The sequence below is a fragment of the Pongo pygmaeus genome, chromosome 4 (assembly GCF_028885625.2).
Source record: "Pongo pygmaeus isolate AG05252 chromosome 4, NHGRI_mPonPyg2-v2.0_pri, whole genome shotgun sequence".
NCBI classification, from domain to species: Eukaryota; Metazoa; Chordata; class Mammalia; order Primates; family Hominidae; genus Pongo; species Pongo pygmaeus.
This window is the reverse complement of record NC_072377.2, coordinates 21,298,737-21,323,312: the sequence shown is the minus strand read 5'-3', so window position 1 is coordinate 21,323,312 and position 24,576 is coordinate 21,298,737.

Genomic DNA, 24,576 nt, shown 5'->3' with positions numbered 1-24,576 from the left:
AAAAGATAGACTTCCTGCTATTTCCTGTGCAAATTAATATCTAGCTTAAAAAATCCAGATCAAAAAGTCTATTTTTTTTTTTTTGAGATGGAATCTTGCTCTGTCACCCAGGCTGGAGTGCAGTGGCATGATATCTGCTCACTGCAACCTCCGCCTCCTGGGTTCAAGTGATTCTCCTGCCTCAGCCTCCCAATTAGCTGGGATTTACAGGCACGCACCACCACACCTGGCTGATTTTCATATTTTTAGTAGAGACGAGGTTTCACCATGTTGGCCAGGCTGGTCTCGAACTCCTGACCTCAGGTGATCTGCTCGCCTTGGAGTCCTAAAGTGCTGGAATTAACAGATGTGAGCCACCATGCATGACCAAAAAAAAATCTTATTTTAATAGGAAACTCTAATCTTCTGCCACAATCCAATATCTCATGAAAATTACCAATATATACTGATAAAGGAAAAGTTATTTTAGGAATACCTTCTACTACCTTATCAAAAGCTCATGCAGGGTTGGATACAGGGGACCATCAAGATTTTTCTTCAGGACTGAGATCTTCATTGCCTCAGCTGCTGGGAGTATTGCCTGCTGACAGCTCATGACGGTGTCACTTTCCAGGAATCGGTTTCAGCTGGGGGAAATGTGAAGAAAAAAGCATGCTCCTTCCCTCAGAGGTAGCCTATGTCCAATGGTTGGTCATGGTTGAAATAAAAGCCATGGTCCCTCTGCCTCGATTTGGAACATCTCCAAGAGGCAAATGAGCCTTGGAATTCTCAGTAGGATTGGCTCAGGTCTCTGTGGCAACTTCATTGAAGTCTAACTTCTTCCTTTACCCAATCCTAACTCACTTTCCCCAAAAGCCACATGCAATCTTACTACCTGGTTTCCAGCTCCTCGGGAAACTTGAGACACAGCAGCATTTATTTTAATTTCAAAGAGAAAAATGTCTGCATAGGGAAATCCTGGCAGAAGGCCAATATTTGTTCGTTAACAGGCAGCATTTAACATGGTGAATTTTCTGTTTACTACCATGTGATCCTTAACACTGAGGACTTAGAAATCTGATTTCTGTGTACACAGAGGAGATTCTTCTCTTTTTCTCTCAGAAGGAGATTCTTCTCAGATCATGGAGACCAAGGTCTTTGCGTTAATTTTTTCAGCAGAAGGTTTAATGATTCTTCATTTGTTTGTCAATGGCCTTAGTCATGTAACCTGTGGGAAGGGATTCTTTAAGAAAGTAATTAAATGATCTTAAGAGGATGTATAAAATGCAGAAATATATCAAAAACTTATTCCAAAAATGATATATGTGAGGAAAGCACAAGTAATTTTGGTAGAGAAATGAAATAGAATCTGAAATAATACTGAAAATGTATATAACTTGGAAAAAACCTATGCACTTATGTGCTTACAATGTATATGCATGCATTTAAATCAAAGTTTCCTTCCACTAATGAGAAATGGTAAGCAGTCTTTTACACTGTTTACATGTGCGATAGTCTTCTTTTCTTCGATAACAAACAAATAGGACTAGGTAAAACATAGGTTAATAATATTTATCTCAATGAAGTATAGTGATAATGAAATAAGGAAACACATGCAAGGCACATAAAATGCAATAAAAATACCAGCTCTTGATACTTTTGATGTTGTTATATACATCATTATTACATTATTATAGCATAATATATATATAGCATAGTAAAGCATTATTATTATAAAGCTGATGCATTTTTGTATTTTTAAAAAACAGAATTCAAGAAGAATCGATATTGGAGAGAATCATAATAAATGCAAGTATTGGACATTCAACTGTCTAGTTCCAATGTGCCATTACGGAATATGAAATAGCACCAAGATTCTCTTTAGAAAATTATTTTAAATTATTTATCAATCTTGAAAATAAACAATTTGGGCTTCACAGTTCAATTATTTTAATTTAATTTTATTTATTATTATTATTATTATTATTTTGCCTAGAACTTTCTCAAGTAGATGTAGCTAGGTATTATTTTTTGGTTTCTAACATTTTAAATAAAACAACTACACAATATCTAATGATGACCTCCTGAACCTTCCAAATACATATGAGACTTACTTATGTATTTCAACGTTTTTTCCATGTCTTCCGACTTAAGAATACACACCCTAGGATCTTCAGTGTGTTCAGTTTGGTCACAGTCACGTCTTATTGATTTGGAAGTCAAACTGTTCATTTAATTTGACTGTGCAGTGCCACATCTATTTACACATCCAGACATATTCTCCAAATGTTCCTTACCTTGCTCTCTTCCCCAGACGCTGACATGTACGAACTATATTAACATTTTCTGTGTTCTGTAGTCTCTGGTTAACCCATTCTGGCTTGCTCTACACAACGCTCATTATTCTGGGTTCTGGTAACAGTTTCTTCCTTTCATCTTTTTGGGGCTATTTATATGTTGGTAGTACCACATATGTTACAAGCTATAGATGTCTTTACAGGTGGTGCTCTTACACACAACTAACATTTTTGAAAATAGACAATTAAAAAGCTAATAACTCCAAACATTTTTTAAAGCACAAAACCTAGACATATCTTATTCAAACTGCTTAAAATTACAGTTGAAAAAAAAATATGAAAGGCAGCCAGAGATAAAACACGCATTACTAAAAGAGGAACATAAGAAAAAATTTTAGTAGACTGCTCATAGAAAATCAGTGAAGCCAGAAGATAAGTGAGTGTCATCTGTAAAATGCTAAAAAAAACATAATAAGTAATGTTAGAATTGTATACCCCCAAAAAAATGTTTTTCAAAATCGAAGTCAAGATAAAGACTTCTTTTCTTTTTTTTTTTTATTATACTTTAAGTTTTAGGGTACATGTGCCCAATGTGCAGGTTTGTTACATATGTATACATGTGCCATGTTGGTGTGCTGCACCCATTAACTCGTCATTTACATTAGGCATATCTCCCAATGCTATCCCTCCCCCTTCCCCCACCCCATAACAGGCCCCAGTGTGTGATGTTCCCCTTCCTGTGTCCATGTGTTCTCATTATTCAATTCCCACCTATGAGTGAGAACATGCGGTGTTTGGTTTTTTGTCCTTGCGATAGTTTGCTGAGAATGATGATTTCCAGCTTCATCCATGTCCCTAAAAAGGACATGAACTCATCATTTTTTATGGCTGCATAGTATTCCATGGTGTATATGTGCCACATTTTCTTAATCCAGTCTGTCACTGTTGGACATCTGGGTTGGTTCCAAGCCTTTGCTATTGTGAATAGTGCCACAGTAAACATACGTGTGCATGTGTCTTTATAGCAGCATGATTTATAATCCTTTGGGTATATACCCAGTAATGGGATGGCTGGGTCAAATGGTATTTCTAGTTCTAGATCCCTGAGGAATCGCCACACTGACTTCCACAGTGGTTGAACTAGTTTACAGTCCCACCAACAGTGTAAAAGTGTTCCTATTTCTCCACATCCTCTCCAGCACCTGTTGTTTCCTGACTTTTTAATGATTGCCATTCTAACTGGTGTGAGATGGTATCTCACTGTGGTTTTGATTTGCATTTCTCTGATGGCCAGTGATGGTGAGCATTTTTTCATGTGTCTTTTGGCAGCATAAATGTCTTCTTTTGAGAAGTGTCTGTTCATATCCTTTGCCCACTATTTGATGGGGTTGTTTGTTTTTTTCTTGTAAATTTGTTGGAGTTCACTGTAGATTCTGGATATTAGCCCTTTGTCAGATGAGTAGGTTGCGAAAATTGTCTCCCATTTTGTAGGTTGCCTGTTCACTCTGATGGTAGTTTCTTTTGCTGTGCAGAAGCTCTTTAGTTTAATTAGATCCCATTTGTCAATTTTGGCTTTTGTTGCCATTGCTTTTGGTGTTTTAGACATGAAGTCCTTGCCCAAAATGTTTTTCAAAATCGAAGTCAAAATAAAGACTTCTTAACACAAAACAAATCTGAGATAATTTATTATAGCACAAGTTATCTATAAAAAAATCTTACAGAAAGTTTGATACACAACAGCAGACAGACACTTGGATCTACACACAAAAATATGGAGAGTTCCAGAAACGATAAATGAGGTAAAAATTAAATATGTATAATTTAAATTTTTAATTGCTTTGTAAATAATAACCATCCAGTTAAAAAAATAATAGCAATGCATGGTGGTTTAAGAGAATATGTAAAAGTAAAATGTATGCTGACTGTAACAAAGATATTAAAACAGAATTTAGAATTATATTGAAGAAATAATTTTACAAAGTATGCAAAGTAGTATAATATTATTTAAAATTTGACTGTAACGAATTAAAGTGGTACAATTTACACCCTAAGGCAATTATTAAAAAATGGCCAGGTGCAGAGTCTCACACCTGTAATCCCAGCAGTTTGGGAGGCCAAGGCGGGTGAATCACGAGGTCAGGAGTTTGAAACCAGCCTGGCCAAGATGGTGAAGCCCCGTATCCACTAAAAATACAAAAAAATTAATTGAGTGTTGTGGTGGGCACCTCTATTCCCAGCTACTAGGGAGACTGAGGCAGGAGAATTGCTTGAATCTGGGAGGCAAAGGTTTCAGTGAGCCAAGATCACGCCACTGCACCCTAGCCTGGGTGACAAAGTGAGACTCCATCTCCAAAAAAAAGTAAATAAATAAAAAGGAATAAGAGTAGTGTTATTTTTAAAAAAAATTTAGACACTGGCATAAAAAGAGGAACAAAAAAAGAGGAGGTTCACCAAGTAGGAAACACCTAGCAAAATAATAGATTTAAATTCAATGATACCAATATGGAAGCCAAGTGCTGAGAAGCAAAGGGTGTGGTCCCTTTAAATGATAAGGAAGGGGGAAAGGTCGTGCTCCCTGGCTAGGGCTCCACCCCCAGGCCTGTGCCCATGAGAGGTGAAGCCAGCTGGACTTCCTGGGTTAAGTGGGGACTTGGAGAACTTTTGTGTCCAGCTAAAGGTTTGTAAACGCACCAATCAGCACTCTGTAAAAATGGACCAATCAGCACTCTATAAAATGGACCAATCCGCAGTATGTGGGCGGGGAAAAATAAGGGAATAAAAACTGGCCACCTGAGCCAGCAGCAGCAATCTGCTCAGGTCGCCTTGTGCGCTGTGGAAGCTTTGTTCTTTCGGTCTTCACAATAAATTTTGCTGCTACTCACTCTTTGGGTCCACACTACTTTTAAGAGCTGTAACAGTCACTGCAAAGGTCTGCAGCTTCACTCCTGAAGTCAGCAAGACCACGAACCCATCAGAAGGAAGAAACTCTGGACACATCTGAGGGAACAAACTACGGACACACCATCTTTAAAAGCTGTAACACTCACCGTGAAGGTCCACGGCTTCATTCTTGAAGTCAGCAAGACCAAGAACCCACCGGAAGGAACCAGTTCCGGACACACCCGTGGATCTAGGTGAGAACAAGCATTTTTGTTTTTCTGCCCAAATGTTGCATTTCCCAAGACCACCCTAGCTTGCCACGCCCCCATCCTGTGCCTGTGAAAACCCCGAGACCCTAGCAGGTAGACACATAGGCAGCTGGATATCTGAAAGGAGCACATCAGTGGAAGACTCTGGACACAAGTGGCTGGACATCTGGAGGAATGCACTGACAAGCACCAGCATGCAGGCCACTGAGTGGCAGAACCACGTGGAGTTTGGCTGGGGCAGTCAGAGGAGAACCCGGCCTGCTCAGTGCCAGACTCCAGGGAAAAACCTTCCCACTCCATCCCTTTCTAGCTTCCCCCATCTGCTGAGAGCTACCCCCATTCAATAAAACCTTGCCACTCATTCTCCCAGCCCACGTGTGATCCAATTCTGGTACACCAAAGCAAGAACTCAGGATCCAGAAAGCCCTCTGTCTTTGAGACAAAGCAGAGGGTCTAATTGAGCTGGTTAACACAAGCCGCCTATAGACAGCAAAACTAAAAGAGCACAGGGTAGCACACGCCCACTGGGGCTTCAGAAGCTGTAAACATTCAGCCTTAGACACTGCCATGGGGTAGGAGCCCCACAACCTGTCCATCTGTATGCTCCCCTAGAGATTTGAGCAGGGGGGCACTGAAGAAGTGAGCCACTCTCTGTGTTGCAGGCTCTGCAAGGGGGACAAGGAAACTTTTCTCATTTCAGTACCAATAATTAGATTAACTATAAGTGATATAGACACTCCCAATTTGAAAAGTTTGTCAGATTAGATAACAAAGCAACACTTAACTAGTTTTCTTCTGTGAATATTAAATTCACTTACATGTAAAGATGCAGATAAATTAATATCAAGCAGACAGAAATATATACCAAACAAATAATTAACAAACATACAGAAAACTGGGGTGACTATATTATTATCTAAAGTAGTTTTTAGATTATAACATATTAATAAGAATAAAAGTCATTACATAATAATAAAAGGATCAAGTCAAGAAGAAAACACAATATTTCTATTATTAGCTCTGAATCTCACAGAGCTTCAAAATGCACGAAATTTGACCTACTGACACTATTATGGCTGAAGGCTTCAATATACCTCTGTCAGTAGTCAATCAAATAAGTAAACAATATCAGTAAGGATACATAAGAGCTAAACTCTACAAAGAGAACTAAGTTACATTTATAGAGTGTTCTGCCCAACAAAAAGCAGAACACACATTTTTTTTTTAAATACACACTGGAGCACCCATCATGATAGACCATTATTATTGTTATATATTTATGATAGGCCTAATTTCACATAAAATCACTGAAATTACATAAAAATGTTCTCTGCCTATAATGAAAAATAAACTAAAAATAAAAAACAAAATGCTACTTGGGAAATATCCACATATCTAAATTTAATGAAAAAACCCACACATCACAAATAAGAGGTCAAAGAAGTCATAATGGAAATTATATTATATTTATAAGTGAATAAAAACAAAAGCATGAAATATTTTTTAAAATGTAGTTAGCATTACACTTAATGATTTTACACTTAATGGTTTTCCCATAGTATGAAAAACAGTGATGTCGATTCAATATCACACTGAATTAATTTTATATTGTAGATCTTAGCCAGTAAAATGAAGAATGTTAAATCAAAGGCATACTCTTTGGACACACTAGGAAGAAAGGACAAAATTTAATTTGAAAATTGCGTGATTGTTTATGTAGACTCTAAAAGAATCTACAAAAACAACTGCCAGAACTAAGTAAATTTCACAAGGTTGTCAGACACATGATGAATATACAAAACATACGTTGGCCTATTACCTCTTTATGTATGGCCTGAAAGCTGAGTGGTTTTCATTTCAAAAAATAGTTAAAAACAAAACCAAAAGAAGAATTATACTTTGACACCTGAAAATTCCATGAAAACCAATTTTTTTCTTCATAAATAAAGTTTCAATGGAACGCATCTATTCTCATATATTCATATCTTTTTTATGGGTACTTTCTTGCTACAATGGCACAATGAACTAATTGCAACAGAGACCACATGGCCTGCAACGTCCGAAATATTTATTATATGTTACCCTCCAGGAAAAATTTTCCAACCCCCTATTGTATACTATATATGAAAAATTGGAAATTGAAAGATTTGAAAACTGTATTTTTTGCAATAGACACAAAGATATAAGACCCAATCTTGCTGAGATGTCAAATCTCTCCAAATCACCCTATAGATTCCATAACATTTCAATGAAATCCTTGGCAGAATATTATTTAGAAACAGGCAGGCAGATCCAAAAATGTATAAAGGAGAACAAATAATTTAAACAATAAAATAAATTGAAAAAGAGTGTAATTGGAGAGTTCACATTGCATGGATTAATGCCTCAACTTAAGGCTATAATAAGATTATGTAGATTTGTCCAAATGATAGAATCACAGATCAATAGAACAGAATAGAATCCTGTTCTATTATAAATAAATGAATAATTAAACTGGTACAAAGGTAAACAGAATGTTTAATAGGGAAAGTACAGTAGTTTCAACAAATTGTTCTAGAACAATTTAAATTACAGATATAAAGAAAATCTAACCCAATACCTGATACCCTAAAAATCATATTACTCAAAATGAACAACAGACCTAAGTCAGCTATAAAAGTTTTAGAAGAAAACATAAGAGAAAATCACTGTGAACTTGGATTAGATACAAATTTTTTAGAATTGACACAAAAATCACTGTGAACTTGGATTAGATACAAATTTTTTAGAATTGACACAAAAATCACTGTCCATTAAAGAAAAAGCCATTATATAAGTTTCATCAATATGACAATATTCTACTCTTTTAAAGAAACCTATTTGTTTGTATCGCCTCTGATTTCTTAGAGCAATGTTTTTTAATTCTCATTGTAGAGATCTTTCACCTCCCTGGTTAGCTGTATTCCTAGGTATTTTATTCATTTGGTGGTAACTGCGAATGGGATTGTTTTCCTGATTTGGCTCTCCCCTTGGCTGTTGTTGGTGTATAAAATGCTAGTGATTTTTGTATGCTGATTTTATATACTGAAACTTTGCTGAAAATGTTTATCAGCTGATGGAGCTTTTGGGCCAACATTATGGGGTTTTCTAGATATTGAATCATGTCATCTGCAAATGGGGATAGTTGTGCTTCCTTTTTTCCTATTTAGATACCTTTTATTTCTTTCTCTTGATTGATTTTCTGTCCAGGACAACCACTATTATGTTGAATAGGAGTGGTGAAAGAGGACATCCTTGATTTGTGCCAGTTTTCAAGGGGGATGCTTTCAGCTTTTGCCCATTCAGTGAACAGAAAAATAAACCACAGACTGGGAGAAAATATTTGAGAAACCCATATCCGATTATCTGATGAAATATATTTTTAGGTATAGTTCAAAAATTTAAATATTTAAAACTCAATAAAGATTATATAAAATCCCATAAAAAATGAGCAAAACTTTTAACCAATGCTTCACAAAAGAATATATGTGGATACAAATAAACACATAGAAATATGCCCAACATTATTTGTCATTTGGAAAATATAAATTCAATTTACAATGAGATACTACTCTGTTTTTATTAGAACAACAATAAATTAATAAAAAATAAACAAATAATGATATCAAGTGTTGGCAAGAAAACAGAGTGACTGAACTCTCATACCTTGCTGGGTGAAATGTAAAATGTTAATGTCCTTTTGAAGAACATTTTGACTAGTTCTTAAAAAGGTACACACTTACCATATGATGCTCCTACAATTATATTCCAAAGTGTTTACCCAGGAGAACCGAATGCTTATCTTCACAAAAAATCTGTAAGTAAATGGTTTTGGTGGCTTTACTTATAATCACGAAAAAACTTAAAATAACAGAAATACCTCAGAAAAATATTACATTATAAATTAGAAGCACGATAAATCAATTTCATTTAGGGTGGCTTTATATTTTTGTCTGTGATCTAATATTGATTTGTAATTTCTGTGATTTATTGTGCTTCAACACACCTCTCACTGGTTACATTAAAAGCTACTTTTCTAACCAAAATTTTTGCTTACTGAAGATCAGCAATGCCACCAATCTCCTCTAATTATTTTTATTTTCATTTTTAAATGTTTTGCTGTTTAAATATTTATAAAATTTCAAATGTATGTAATAGATAGCATATATAATAACTCAGTATACCTATCACCCAGTCGCAACAATTATCAGGGGATGTCCAGTATGTGTCACCTGTATGCCACCTACCTATCCCCAGACTGTTTTGAAACAAATCTCAGATATCACATTAATTCATTATAAATATTTCAATGAGTCTCTGTAAAAGATCACGACTTTTATTAAAAAAATCACTATAATACCATGATCACACCTAAAATATTAACAATAATACCTTAATACCATCATATATCAGTGTTGACGTTTCCTTAATTGGCTTATAATTTATTTTCCAATTTGTTTGAATTGGGATTCAAATAAGATGCTTAAATTGCGATTGGCTCTCACTTATCTATAGATTTCTATAGCCTTTCTCCCATCTCTCTTTTTGTTTTCTCTGCCATCTTTTGCTGAAGAAAATAAGTCATTCTTTGTCTACTTTCCCAGACTGTATTTTAATTATGATATTCTTGAAGTGTCATTTAGTATACTTCTCTGTGCCTTGTATTTCCTGTATATTGGTTTTTTGATGTGGAGTCTTCTTTTTAATTGTAGTAAAATATAAATAACATAATATATACTATTCTATTTATTTTTAAATTTAAAATGCAATGGCATTAAAAATATTTGCAACTTTGTGTAACCATCATGCTATGTATTTCCAGAACTTTCCCATCATTCCAAACAGAAACTTATTAATCAATAGCCCCTCTTTTTCTAACTCTCTCCCTCCCCACAGGCATTGGTAGCCTCTGTTTTGCTTTTTGTCTCTATTATGTTGTCTATTTTAGGTGCTCATAAATAAAATCATACCATGTTCATTCTCTTGTGTCTTTTTATTTCACTTAGCATAATGTTCTGATTACCTTTGATTGTCAAACTGGAGTCATCACCTGTCCCAGGTACTGTAGGAAGCCGTGGATCATTTCTTATGTGTCTGAGGTTGCCTCTGGGCTGGGTCATCTCATGTTTTGAATTTCCACTTTCTCTGTTTGATGTGTGCCCCTTATTTTGTATCCTGAGTTCCTGTGTTTTCCCCATTTAGATCAGACAAGAATATGACCCTTGCTGCTTTCCCTTAAGTCCACAAATCATCCCTAAGCTAAGGCTTACACAATTGACATACTTCAATAAGGACTTAAAGATAACTGGAATGGTTCAAAGAACAGGAAGCAAAAATCTTTCAATACTAAGCCATGCTGTACTAAGTTTCCTTGGTTATTTCTGATTTTTCTTTCTCATATCTAGCTGTCTGCATTTTCTCTTATGCTAACTTTCAGGAGCTCCAAGAAAAGTGATGTCTGTGTTATCATTGAGGAAAAGGCTAATTTTTCTGGGTTAAAATCAGTATAAAACTAACATAATTATCATTATTTATTTACAAAATCATTCCTAACATAGCAAAAATTGATGATAGTTATGAAGAGTTCATTTAATTATAAGTTGCATGTTCTTTTCTAGGCATTTACAAATTTAAAAAGTACTATTTTGTGCGAAGTCACTCTTCAATGAAAAATACATAAAAATAAGTCAACTTCTGTCAAGGCACAGCAAATATTTGACCACTTTCTTAAGTTAGAGATTAAAGGACCCAATTATATTTGATGTCAGTCTTCAGTTGAATCCTAAAGCAATTTCATTTTCTGAGATGCTGCAATTGTAGCTCATTCTGAGTCTTGTGAAAGGATAACTTTCAAGTCCCACAACTATTTGAATAAATAGACTACTGGAAGACCATTCTTTATTTAAATGCATTTTAAATGATATAAAACTCCAACATAGGACAAGCAATGTGACTCGTAATGTTTATATTCGTTGTTTCTCTTCCTCTCCTCTAATTTCTTATTCATTTTCTTGTTACCCCTAATAAAATTCTGATATTTTAGGTTTTTAAATCAGTTAATCATTAAAAAACTTAAATATCAGAATACTGTTATATCATGTACCATGTATCAATACTGTATCATTATCAGAATACTACACAATAGTATAAACAATTGTATGTTAATATGCTGTTGTGTTAATTTTCAGCCTAACAAATCAATATGTATCTTCTTTACATTGACTTTCAAGTGTGATATAATTATGCATTTACACAAATGTGGGCAATATGTTTTCCTTAAAACACTTTATTGTAGTATGTATTAAACTATATTAGTATAAGTAATGTTTTGAAATAAAAGTAAGCTGTTTTTATGAATAATCGATGGCAATTTGAATTAATGATATGTTTTAATATTTTCTTTCAAAAGTTTGAATAATGCACATATGTATTATTTATTAAATTTAGAAAAATAAATGCAAATTTATTTTTTACTACTAATTGAAAATTTATTTTTTACTATTAATAATTGAATTATTAACTGAATTTAGAAAAATAAATGAAAAACTAATGAGGATGTGCTAAATTTTCAACAATTATTATTTGAATTTTCTGTTGTTCATGAGGTTTATTTGTCATGCCTCAATACCAAAGATAACTTGTGAGGGAAATGTTGTCTTCTGGGTGTTTTGCATAACATCTGATCCCAGATGAGTTCCTCTTTATACTTTGCAAATCTAAGCTAACTTTCTTTCCTCCATCTTTTTACCAATTTTCTGCATTTAAAAAATAAAAAAAACTAATAAAACCTTATAAAGGCAAACATCATTAACCTTAATACACTACTACAAATTTGTGGAGCCACATAACATACTGTATAATGTCTGCCATGCTCTTGGGTTCTTTCTCTTCTCTTCTGTATTCCACCCCACATTCACTTAAGAACTCAGCTTCTTGTTTGACTTTTGTTCCGTTTACTTATAACTGGAAAAATCTCCTGCCCAAATAAATCTAGGGTCTAAGAAGAATGAAATTCCTTAAATTTATGTGGTAGATACACTCATTTTAAGCTAGTTCTGGTTAGGTACTTTTTTTCTCATCATAACTTTGCCAGAGATTAAATATTGGACACTGCTGGAAAGTTCCTCCATTAGGTAAGGACAATAAAAGGTATTTAATTATTCAACTGGAGACTCTTCTTGGGCATCTTTTGATTTATTGCCTAACTCTCTTCTCTAATTGTTTTCAGTTCCATTACCTTCAGGCCTAAATTGAGTCATTGACCCCTAATTCTCTCCTCTTGATTAGATATTGTATGAGTTTTTTGCACCCAATCTTGATTTCTTTTACATAGGGGGTCTATTTCATGCAAGGCTAGCCATATCAGGACTAGTGTCTAGTTTTTCAGAAGTGGTTGGATGAGGTGAGCTATAATTCTTTAAAAAGGAGCAGCATTAGGGTTTCTTCACGGCTCGGAAAGAAGAATAAATACCTACTCTATGTCTCCCCATGCATTTCCCGAATTCAGAATGAGGGTCTATCCTTATTGCTCTGATGCCCACATTCAGGGAACAAATAACTAAAGGCTCCGTTCAATTAATCCATATTTCCAGGCTCTGCCTTCTCCCAGTGGAAATTTTTTTTAAATCAAGTTTATTTATTTATAAAGTCAGATGTTTTATACCTCTGGCACTATTACCATTTTTCAACCTCTTGACTAGAGTTGAGTTTTTGTATTAGTTCGTTCTCACAGTTAATAAACACATACCCGACACTTTAATTTATAAAGGAAAGAGGTTTAATTGACTCACAGTTCAGCACGGCTGGGGAAACCTCAGGAAACTTGAGGAATCATGACAGAAGAGGGCAGCAAGAAGAAGTGCCAAGCAAAAGGGAGAAAAGCCCCTTATAAAACCATCAGATCTCCTGAGAACTCATTCACTATCACAAGAACAGCACAGAAGTAACAGCCCCATGATTCAATTACCTCCCACTGTGTCCCTCCCACAACACGTGGAGATTATGGGAACTACAACTTAAGATGAGATTTGGGTGGGGACACAGCCAAACCACATCAGTTTTCTTCTATAGTTTGTCAAATACTTGGCATGTCTTCCATTATAGAAATACAAATGTGCGTATAGTGCAATAGTCCTAATTCTTTTCTAATCTCGTAAGTACTGCTCTCAGCTGGATGATAATCATTGAGTTATTGGTTGGTCACATAAGACCTATGTGTCAAAATTGTCTCCAAACTAGTAGCAAATTAGTAGTTTTTTCTAATAAAGGCTATTAATCTCTTTTGAGAGAACTGTACTATGAAATGGTGATGAAATCATGCCTTCACTATTCTGACTCTTTTTGGAAAAAGTTAATATAGAAAATAAAATATTTGTTTTCCTTAATATTTGGTAGATTATGCGAGTGAATCTACCTGTGGCTGCAGTTTTACTTGTGGGAATTTTTGTAAGTACAAAATCTTTTTTTAAAAAAGCATGTACAGGGCTATTCAGGTTATGTATTTCTTTTTTTTTTTTTTTTTTTTTGAGACAGAGTCTTGCTCTGTTGCTCAGGCTGGAGTGCAGTGGCACTATCTCGGCTCACTGCAACCTCCGCCTCCTGGGTTCAAGCAATTCTCCTGCCTCAGCCTCCTGAGTAGCTGGGATTACAGGCACCCGCCACCATGCCCAGCTAATTTTTGTATTTTTAGTAGAGACGGGGTTTCACCATATTGGTCAGGCTGGTCTCGAAACCCTGACCTCGTGATCCACCTGCCTTGGCCTCCCAAAGTGCTGGGATTACAGGTGTGAGCCACCGCGCCCGGCCAGGTTATGTATTTCTTATGGAAGGAGTTTTCCAGTTTGTGTCTTATAAGAAATTTGTTCGTTTTATCTAAGTTATTGAATTTAGTGACATAAATCATTCATATTTTATTATTCTTTTAATATTTGTAGAATTAGTCATATTTTAACTTCTCTGTTAAATTATCACTTTCTTTTTTCTAATTAAACTTCACAGAGGTTTATCCATTTTATTAATTTACTTTAAAGGTGAGCTTTTTCTTTTATTATTTTCTTTTTAATTTTTATTACTTTCTGATTCATTATTTTTTTTTCTTTTTCTTATTTTTAGGTCAGTATCTTCCCCACTTCCTTGTCTCTAAAAGTTGAAGCTGAATTTATGACTTTAATTTTTTCTCTGTATTATTATGGACATGTAGTGCTATAAATTTTCTTCTAAGTATTGTTTAGTTGCATCTAACGTAGTTGATAAATTGTATTTTCATTTTAATTAAGCAGAAAATACATTCTATTTCCTGCAACTTTAGGTCATTTTGAAATCTGAGCCATACCTGCTAGCTTGATCTTTTTCAAGAGTGTCTCTAATAGTCTCAACAACTTAAATTTCCATATATATTTTAGGTAGAAGTTTTCAAGTTCCACTTAAAAAATTATCTTAGTAACTTGATTGACATTGCATTATATCTTAACATCAAATTGGGAGATAAGTGAAACCTTTAAATATTTATGACTTCAATATGTATCCTTCATTGACTTGTTTCCTACATTTACAACCAAGATTGTTATTTTCTGCATACCACACTGAAATATCTTGACCTTTATAAGTGATATTTTTAATACATTGTTTCACTCTTTGTTCTGTAAAGTTCAGTGGATTTTTTAAAACACAGCATTATCTTCAGACAGTTACAGAATCCTATAAGTAGTTTCATTGCCATAAAAACTCCCTATGCTTTACCTACTGAATTATACCTACCCTTCTCCAAAGTCTTGGCAACCACTCAACGTTTTGCTTTTTTCAGAATATGATGTAATTGGAATCATACAGTATGTAACCCTTTTAGGATGGCTTTATTAACCTAATAGTGTGCATTTAAGGCTCATCCATGTCTCTTAGGCTTAATATTGCATTGTTTGTTTCATGTACTATAGTGTGAGTATCCATTCACATATTGAACATTTTGGTTACTTCAAGTTTGGGGCGATTATGAATAAAACTATTAAATATATTTATGTGCAATTTTTTGTTTGGACATACGTTTTCAAATCAGTTGGATACATAAAAGAAAAGAAATGATGGATTGTATGCTAAGACTATATTTAATTTGTAAGAATGGTCTTTCAAACTGGTGGTACTATTTTGCATCTCCACAAGCTATGAATGAAGAGTTCCTATTTCTTGGCATCTTCAGTTTTTGGTATTGTCCTTTTCCTGTTTTATGTTTGTTTGTTTTTTATTTTAAATATTCTAATATGTGTATTGTATTTTGCTTTGTTGTTTTAACTTTCAATTATACAATGATAAATGATAGCATCTTTCCTGTAATTATTTGCTATTTGTGTATCTACTTTGGTAAGGGGTTGGTTTAGATATGTTTCCATTTTTAGTTGTTTGCTATTTTCCTCTTACTTCATTTTAAGAATTCTTTTTATATTTTGTATACAAGTCCTTTAACAGGTACATGTTTTGTAAATATTTTCTCCCTGACTATGGTGTATCTTTTAATTTTTTACCAGTGTGTTTTTGAGAGTTAAAGTTTTTAATTTTATTAAAGGCATATTTAACATTTTATTTTCTTTTATGAATACGTTTTTGGTGTTGTAGCTAAAAACTCATTGCCAAACCTGAGGTCATCTAGATTTTTGTCTTATACATTCTTCTAGATGTTTTGCAATTTTTTAAGTCTATGACTTTTTTTTCTTTTCTTCCTTTTTGTTTTTTTTTTGTGACAGGGTCTCACTCTATTTCCCAGGCCTGAGTGCAGTGCAACGATCATAGCTCGCTATAGAGTCAAACTGCTGTACTCAAATCATCCTCCATTCTCAGCATCCTGAGTGGCTAGGACCACAGACATAGATTATCATGCCCCATTGTTTATTTTTTTATTTTTTGTAGATACAGAGTCTCACTATGTTGCCCAGGCTGATCTCAAACTCCTAGCCTCAAGCAATCCTCTTACATCACTCTCCAAAGCACTGAGATTACAGGCATGTGCCACTTGTGCTTAGCTGATTTTTTTTTTAGTTAATTTTTGTGAAAGGTGTTAGGATATCTTATTAGATTCTTTGTCAAGCATATGGATTTAAATTGATCCAGTAACATTTGTTGAAAGAGTGTTCTTTCTCAATTGATTTGCCTTTACTCATTTGTTAAACATTAGTATGTATATATCTTGGACTCTTTAATCTGCCTATTGATCTATGTGTCTGTTCTTTCTCCAATACCATGCTGACTTGAATGCTGTAGCATTAGTGTAAGCCTTCAAAATGAGTACTGTAAGGCCTAAAACTTTGTTCTTCTTTAGTATCATTTTGGCTTTTTAAACACATATTTTGCTTTTTCATATAAATTCAACACTCAGTTTTTTTGATGTCTACAAAAATAGCTTGTTTGAGTTGATTTTGCCAGGTCAAGTTGGAAAGAACTGACATCTCAACACAATTGGATCTTTCATCCCATGAACACACAATGTCTCTCCATTTATTTCAATCTTTGATTTCTCTCATCATAGCTTTTCTGCTTTCTGAATAGAAACTATATATATTTATAAGTCCTTTATTCAGCTTTATACCTAAATATTTCAACTTTAGTCCCACAGATAGTTTTCTGGTGCATATAGAAATGGACACTTCCAGTCTTAAAGCTGGAAACTTCGTATCTGTTTTATCTGATTCCCTTCCTCAGGAAAGGACCTCCAGGCCTCACACAAAAATGCAGCAACCAATTGAAACTCACCAAATCACCACCACCAGACAATGGGATGCTGAGTCTCATTCATCATGATTGCTTCCTGAAGCCTTCTGAGTTCCTGTTTCCCTACACATTGTTACATTTCTTCCCTGCTATATAAACCCCCAAGTTTAGTCCAACAAGGAGATAGATTTGAGACTGATCTCCCATTTCCTTGGCTGCAGCACCCAATTATAGCCTTCTTGGCAATAATTGTTGTCTCAGTGATTGGTTTTCTTTGTGGCCAGCAGCAGGACCTAGACTGAACACCTGATTTTCTGGTAACAGTGTGATTTTTCTTCTTTTGCCTATTGTGGTAGGTTACATTGTTTGATTTTTAAATTAAACTAGCACTGCATAGCTAGAGTAAATGTGACTTTGTTGTGTTAATTTTTATATGTTGTTGAATTTGATTTGTTTGTGTTATGTTGAGAATTTTACATATATCTTTATAAGAGATATTTGCTTGTAATTATCTTTTTGTAAAATATCTGTTTTTGCTATGAAGGTTATAAAAGTAATTTTGGGAGTGCTCCCTATTTTCTATTAGAGAATGAGGGAACTGGTACCAGTACTACCTTAAATGTTCAATAGAATTCACATTCGAAATTATCTAGGACTGGTTATCTTTTGAGAAAAGTTGTTAAACATTATTCAGTGCCTTTAACAGATATAGGCCTGTTCAGTTTGTCTATTTCTCCCCATGTGATCAATGGAAATTTGTGTCTTTCATGAGATTTTTCTATTTCTTCTAAGTCATCAACTTGTTGATATAAAATTATTCACATTATTCTTATCCCTTCAATGTTCATAAGATTATTATTAATATTCATGAAGCTGGCAGTAATGATCTTGCTTTCTTTTTTGATATCATATTGCACATCTTTTCTCTTTTCATGTTCATTAATTTGTGTGGAGGTTTATCAATTATATTCATTTTATTAAAGGACAAGTTTCTGGTTTTATTAATTTTCTCTGTTGTTTTTCTATTTTCAGTGTCATTGGTTCTGCTCTAATCGTGTTGCTTTTTGGTTCTTCTCTAATTGTGTTGCTTTTCTCTTTCTTGCTTTTGGCTTTAATTGATCTTCTTTCTCTCATTTCCTAATGTGGAAGCCTAGATTATTAATTTTACATATTTTTTCTAACAGATACATGGGATACTATATATTTCCCTCTAGGTACTGTTTTCATCCCATTCCACACTTTTAGATAAATCGTGTTTTCAATTCTATTTAGTTCAATTTTTTTTTTTTAGTTTCTCTTCTGTTTTTTCTTTGACACAGATGTTATTTGGAAGTATATTTATGGTTTAATCTCCAAATATTTGAGTATTTTCAACTATCTTCCTGTTACTGATTTCCTTAAATTCCATTACAGTATGAGAACATATTTTGAATGATTTTACTTCTTATATTTCTCCTCCCCATGCTGGAATAAAGAACACATCTTTATCAGCTCTTCACTTTCAGAAGCTGGTGGAGTCCTGAGATAAGACCCATAAAAATATGAGGCGCTCCCTAAGATTCAGACCCCTGGAAGTTACTCACTCTCAGCTAGTCTACCCTCAGCTTCCAGCAACTGCTCAAAGTAAAAATTTAAGTGTTTCTATCAGTTTATAGCTCTTGTTCTTTTGCTCCAAGTAAGCTTTTCTTGGCAGAGACGCCCGGATTTACCTGTTTTTAGATATCATGGTGACTACTTTCCTGGTGACCTCAATTTTCTGATGGATGCTAGAAAAGTTGCTGATTTTCATTGTTCAGCTTTCTTTTAAGTTTGTTCAGCCTGATTTTCATCAGAGTGATGGCTTCAAAGCTCTTAAAATATCAGAGCTGGAGGCCAGAATTCTGTTAGATTTTTAAAATTCTGTCTGATATTCATTTTTAAAAACCTGTATATTTCAATATATTTCTATGAACACATTTAATGATATTTTGTAGTTTTCAAACTACTGACATTTTTTGCTTTGCCTTGCCGGACATTTTTATTTTTTCTGCTTTCTTTTAAATTAAGTATTTTTTTTAATTTTTGGAATTTTCTCTTCTGCAGTTTTGTACTTACCACTCATATTATTTCTGTTTTCCCAGGGCATGCATCATTAAGCCACCAAATTGAAAACTAATCGGTATCTTTACTTTCCTGCATAAGCTAGGATTTTACAACTACAGACTCTGCTGTATGAGTCGAACTTTTATATTTATTTATATAAATATGATGCCATAGATTTAGGTTCTATCTTTTTAAAACCCAATGGATACTTTATTACTGTTTTTCATAGGCACTGTAATTTAGAATTTCCAAATATTTGGTCCTTTCTGTGTTCTTCATTTTTGTTTGTGTCAGAGAAAATACCCCTCAATTCATTTTTCTATTGCCTATATAAATCCTTCTAATTTTCTTTTGGGTAATGTGCTATTATACTTCCAAGATTTTTGGTGGTTAGTTTCTTTGGGAAGAGGTTTTCAGTTGAAAACATACAACTTATTTAGACACCTAGTTTTCATTTTTGTCCTTTTTATCCCACAGGACTCTCAAAACAGAATTTTAGCTTTTCCAGATTGGCAAATAGCTCTTAGTTAAATGTGGCTTTCATGTATGTGTTTACTCGTTTATGTTTCAATTTTCCTTCAATCTTGGCCTGGTAAGTCTTTACCCTCTTTCAAATACCATATATTTCAAAAAGTAGTATTTATTTTATTAAGCATGGTGATTGGATGAATAACGTAACCTGCTCTTAGTGTGTTTAGGCCACTATGACACATCATCATAAACTGGGCAGCTTACAGAAAACAGAAATTTATTCCTCACAGTATGGAGGCTGGAAGGTTGAGACCAAGGTGCTGACAGATTCAATGTCTGCTGAGAGCCTGTGTTTCAGTTAAGATATTGTGCTTTTTTTTTTTTCTTTTTTTTATTATTATTATTATTATTATACTTTAGGCTCTATGGTACATGTGCGCAACGTGCAGGTAAGTTACATATGTATACATGTGCCATGCTAGTGCACTGCACCCACCAACTCGTCATCTAGCATTAGGTATATCTCCCAATGCTATCCCTCCCCCCTCCCCCCACCCCACAACAGTCCCCGAAGTGTGATGTTCCCCTTCCTGTGTCCATGTGTTCTCATTGTTCAGTTCCCACCTATGAGTGAGACTATGCGGTGTTTGGTTTTTTGTTCTTGCGATAGTTTACTGAGAATGATGATTTCCAATTTCATCCATGTCCCTACAAAGGACATGAACTCATCATTTTTTATGGCTGCATAGTATTCCATGGTGTATATGTGCCACATTTTCTTAATCCAGTCTATGATTGTTGCACATTTGGGTTGGTTCCAAGTCTTTGCTATTGTGAATAATGCCGCAATAAACATACGTGTGCATGTGTCTTTATAGCAGCATGATTTATAGTCCTTTGGGTACATACCCAGTAATGGGATGGCTGGGTCAAATGGTATTTCTAGTTCTAGATCCCTGAGGAATCGCCACACTGACTTCCACAAGGGTTGAACTAGTTTACAGTCCCACCAACAGTGTAAAAGTGTTCCTATTTCTTCACATCCTCTCCAGCACCTGTTGTTTCCTGACTTTTTGATGATTGCCATTCTAACTGGTGTGAGATGGTATCTCATTGTGGTTTTGATTTGCATTTCTCTGATGGCCAGTGATGGTGAGCATTTTTTCATGTGTTTTTTGGCTGCATAAATGTCTTCTTTTGAGAAGTGTCTGTTCATGTCCTTCACCCACTTTTTGATGGGGTTGTTTGTTTTTTTCTTGTAAATTTGTTGGAGTTCATTGTAGATTCTGGATATTAGCCCTTTGTCAGATGAGTAGGTTGCAAAAATTTTCTCCCATTTTGTAGGTTGCCTGTTCACTCTGATGGTAGTTTCCTTTGCTGTGCAGAAGCTCTTTAGTTTAATTAGATCCCATTTGTCAATTTTGGCTTTTGTTGCCATTGCTTTTGGTGTTTTAGACATGAAGTCCTTGCCCATGCCTATGTCCTGAATGGTATTGCCTAGGTTTTCTTCTAGGGTTTTTATGGTTTTAGGTCTAACATTTCAGTCTTTAATCCATCTTGAATTGATTTTTGTATAAGGTGTAAGGAAGGGATCCAGTTTCAGCTTTCTACATATGGCTAGCCAGTTTTCCCAGCACCATTTATTAAATAGGGAATCCTTTCCCCATTTCTTGTTTTTGTCAGGTTTGTCAAAGATCAGATAGTTTTAGATATGTGGCATTATTTCTGATGGCTCTGTTCTGTTCCATTGATCTATATCTCTGTTTTGGTACCAGTACCATGCTGTTTTGGTTACTGTAGCCTTGTAGTATAGTTTGAAGTCAGGTAGTGTGATGCCTCCAGCTTTGTTCTTTTGGCTTAGGATTGACTTGGCGATGCGGGCTCTTTTTTGGTTCCATATGAACTTTAAAGTCGTGTCCTCACATAGTGGAAGGGACAAGGTAGCTCTCTGGGGCCTCTCTCATAAGAACACTAATCACATCTTTAAAGGCTCCACTCTTATGATCTAATTTCCCAAAGGATCCCACCCCCATGCTATCACATTGGTGATTAAGTTTCCAGATGTGAATTCTGAGAGGATACATTCAGATCATGGCACCTACCATTACTGAAAATACAAATTAACTTTCCTTATTTGTGTATAAGAAATCAAGAAACTATCAATACAGATGTGTTTATGTGTGTGTATGTATGCCAGTATGTATATGTATTTGTAGATTTGACATTACATAGGACACTTCCCTTAGATCATTAGAAATAAAGAAAATGGTAATGATGCTATCAGTTGTAGTATGAGCAGCAGTAGTGAAAAAGCAAAGCAGAGAAATAGTTTGGTGCATCACTCTTAGCACTTAGTAACTCCAAAAGCTTTAAACACATATAGAAGGAGTAAAGTTTATAAAGACAATTCGATAGAAATAAAATAGCAAGCACTTTTACATTTTGATAAATACTTCATTGATGATAAACACAATTCATTTTATCCTCAGAAGAATACTGTTATGTAGATACTAAAGTTATCTCCATTACATATGTGAGAGAAATAAATTTCAAAAATTAATGTGATTTGTTCAATATTACACAGCTAATTAATGGTGGAGCTGTTTTAAGAATCCAGAAAATAAATTACTATTGTATGTGGCTAATGTATCTTACAAAGGCAAAGCAAATAATTTTAATGAATCTATAAAATATTTAAAATGAATATTTTGCAACTCAATACTTATACAATTTTCCAAAAACAAAACAAGTTTTTCCATGTTATATCTTCTGGCCAAAGTTCAATAAAACTTAAGTTCCTTCTAACCATATTCCTAAAAACAAATATATTATGTAAAACGTGAAATAATTTGGGCCAATGGGAATATTAAAATTAGAATGAGAAAAGCATTTAAAATATTAGAAATAATTAAAACACCTATGAAAAATAGTCAAAGCTAATAGTAATAGAATGCATATGCATAAATGTTGTTTTATTAAATCAATAAATAGAAAAACCTGGTTATTTTGTTGGAGATAATGTTATATATTCTTTAATAATATTAGACAAATTTCAAAAACATTTTACAATGTTTGAAGCATTATCCATTTTCTTTTGTGGCTTCCAAATCAAAATATAAACCCATCCTAATTTATTTCTATATTTTGAATAAAATTATCTATGTAGGCTTCAAATTTGAGGCATAATGACTGTTTCTTCCAGGACTAATAATGGTGACACCACTTCTCTCATTCAGCATTGGTGACAAAGCTTGACATTGTATTACTGCACACCATTATATGCCAAAAGACTTCAGGTGCACACAGCCAATCCATTTTTCATAAGCTTTTGGTCATCCAAGGGTTACTCTGAATTTTATAACCCTAGTAATTATAATTTAATAGTATTGCCAAACAACTATTTGTAATTGTATAATTGTAGTGCCACAAAAGAATGAGTATATGTTTTAACACAGTTGTAAGCATTTTAAACTACAATTTTTAAACTACTATTTTTAAGTTTTAAATGTTAACTAGAAAATAATCAATCAGAATAATGTCAATCATTAAAATATTATGACTTTTAATGTCACATGCATGAAAATATTTTGACCATGAATTTTTCTGTAGATGGAAGCATTAGCTCTGTCCTGGAAAATAGTGAATGAAGCTGATCAGTGTAGGGGTAAGAGTATATTTTAAAATACAACAAAACTACTTTACTGAGTAATACAGAGTTTAAAATGGAAGTGATCATTGTTTCTGAGAACTAAAATTCAGATGATTTACAGTATCCCATAAATGTATGATACTGCTGGCTCTATTTATAAAATACACTATTTGCCTCACTTTGTGATATTTATATCTCCTATGGTCACACTATTATAAAGCAATTTTTATGAAAGCTCTGAAAAAATTTTTAACTTTTTTTCTAACATAAACTTTTTAAAGCACACACAGCATTGAGACTTATAAAAGATTCCACAAAGAAAATTGCCTTTTTCCCATTTGATATGTTATTAATTCCAAGGAAAGTAAGTACTCATTTATGTTTTTGAAAACTGATTCCTTCTTACATTTAAGAACATTTAATGTTGCATATACACATTGAGTTTAGAAATGAAATATGACCAAAATGGTTTTTCATAGCAAGTGAATGTTATATTTTTATATATATATATATGTGTGTGTGTGTTTGTGTATATATAAATTGTGTATTTTCTTGATTACTCTTGAAATTCTGCACTGAATCTAAATGAGATTAAAGTCAAAAAATTATAATCAGTATTGTGTAACTTTTCTACTCTCATGTTTATAGACAGTGTAATTCTTTGTTTTCTTTGGATACAGAGGAGGAAATCCTTCCCTCAATTCTTTTTACCAACATTTCAGTTATAATTAAAACTTCAGAAATAGAAATTATCTTTCTAACAACTCCTTTGACTTATATAAAACAATAACAACAGGTGACAAGTTTGGCTAAGTGCCTAAGAGAATTTAAGTAGCCCCTGCTTGTATAGGACCCTTTATTGTAATGAATGCCTGCAGCTGAAAGTCAATTTCCCTGAAGAAGGAAAGCCTGATCCCCCCCAAAAAACTAACAGAAAAACAAAACAAAAACTGAAACAATCTGAAAAAAAACATACGTTGAAAATTTTCTTCTAATGCATTCTCAGTGGATAGCAGGTAGCACACTTCTTTGGGGAAAAGAAAGATCCAAGTTGAACTATGCAATTTTCTAATTATTCTCACTCTACAAGGAAAAACAAAGGAAGGATCATCCTATGAACAAATTAGGATTATACAAAGATATTCAGAATAATAAAAACTATTTATCTTTAAATAGCAAAGAGCTTCATTGAAAATATTTTGTCAGTTTCAAACTATTAACTGCAATTATTTTCATT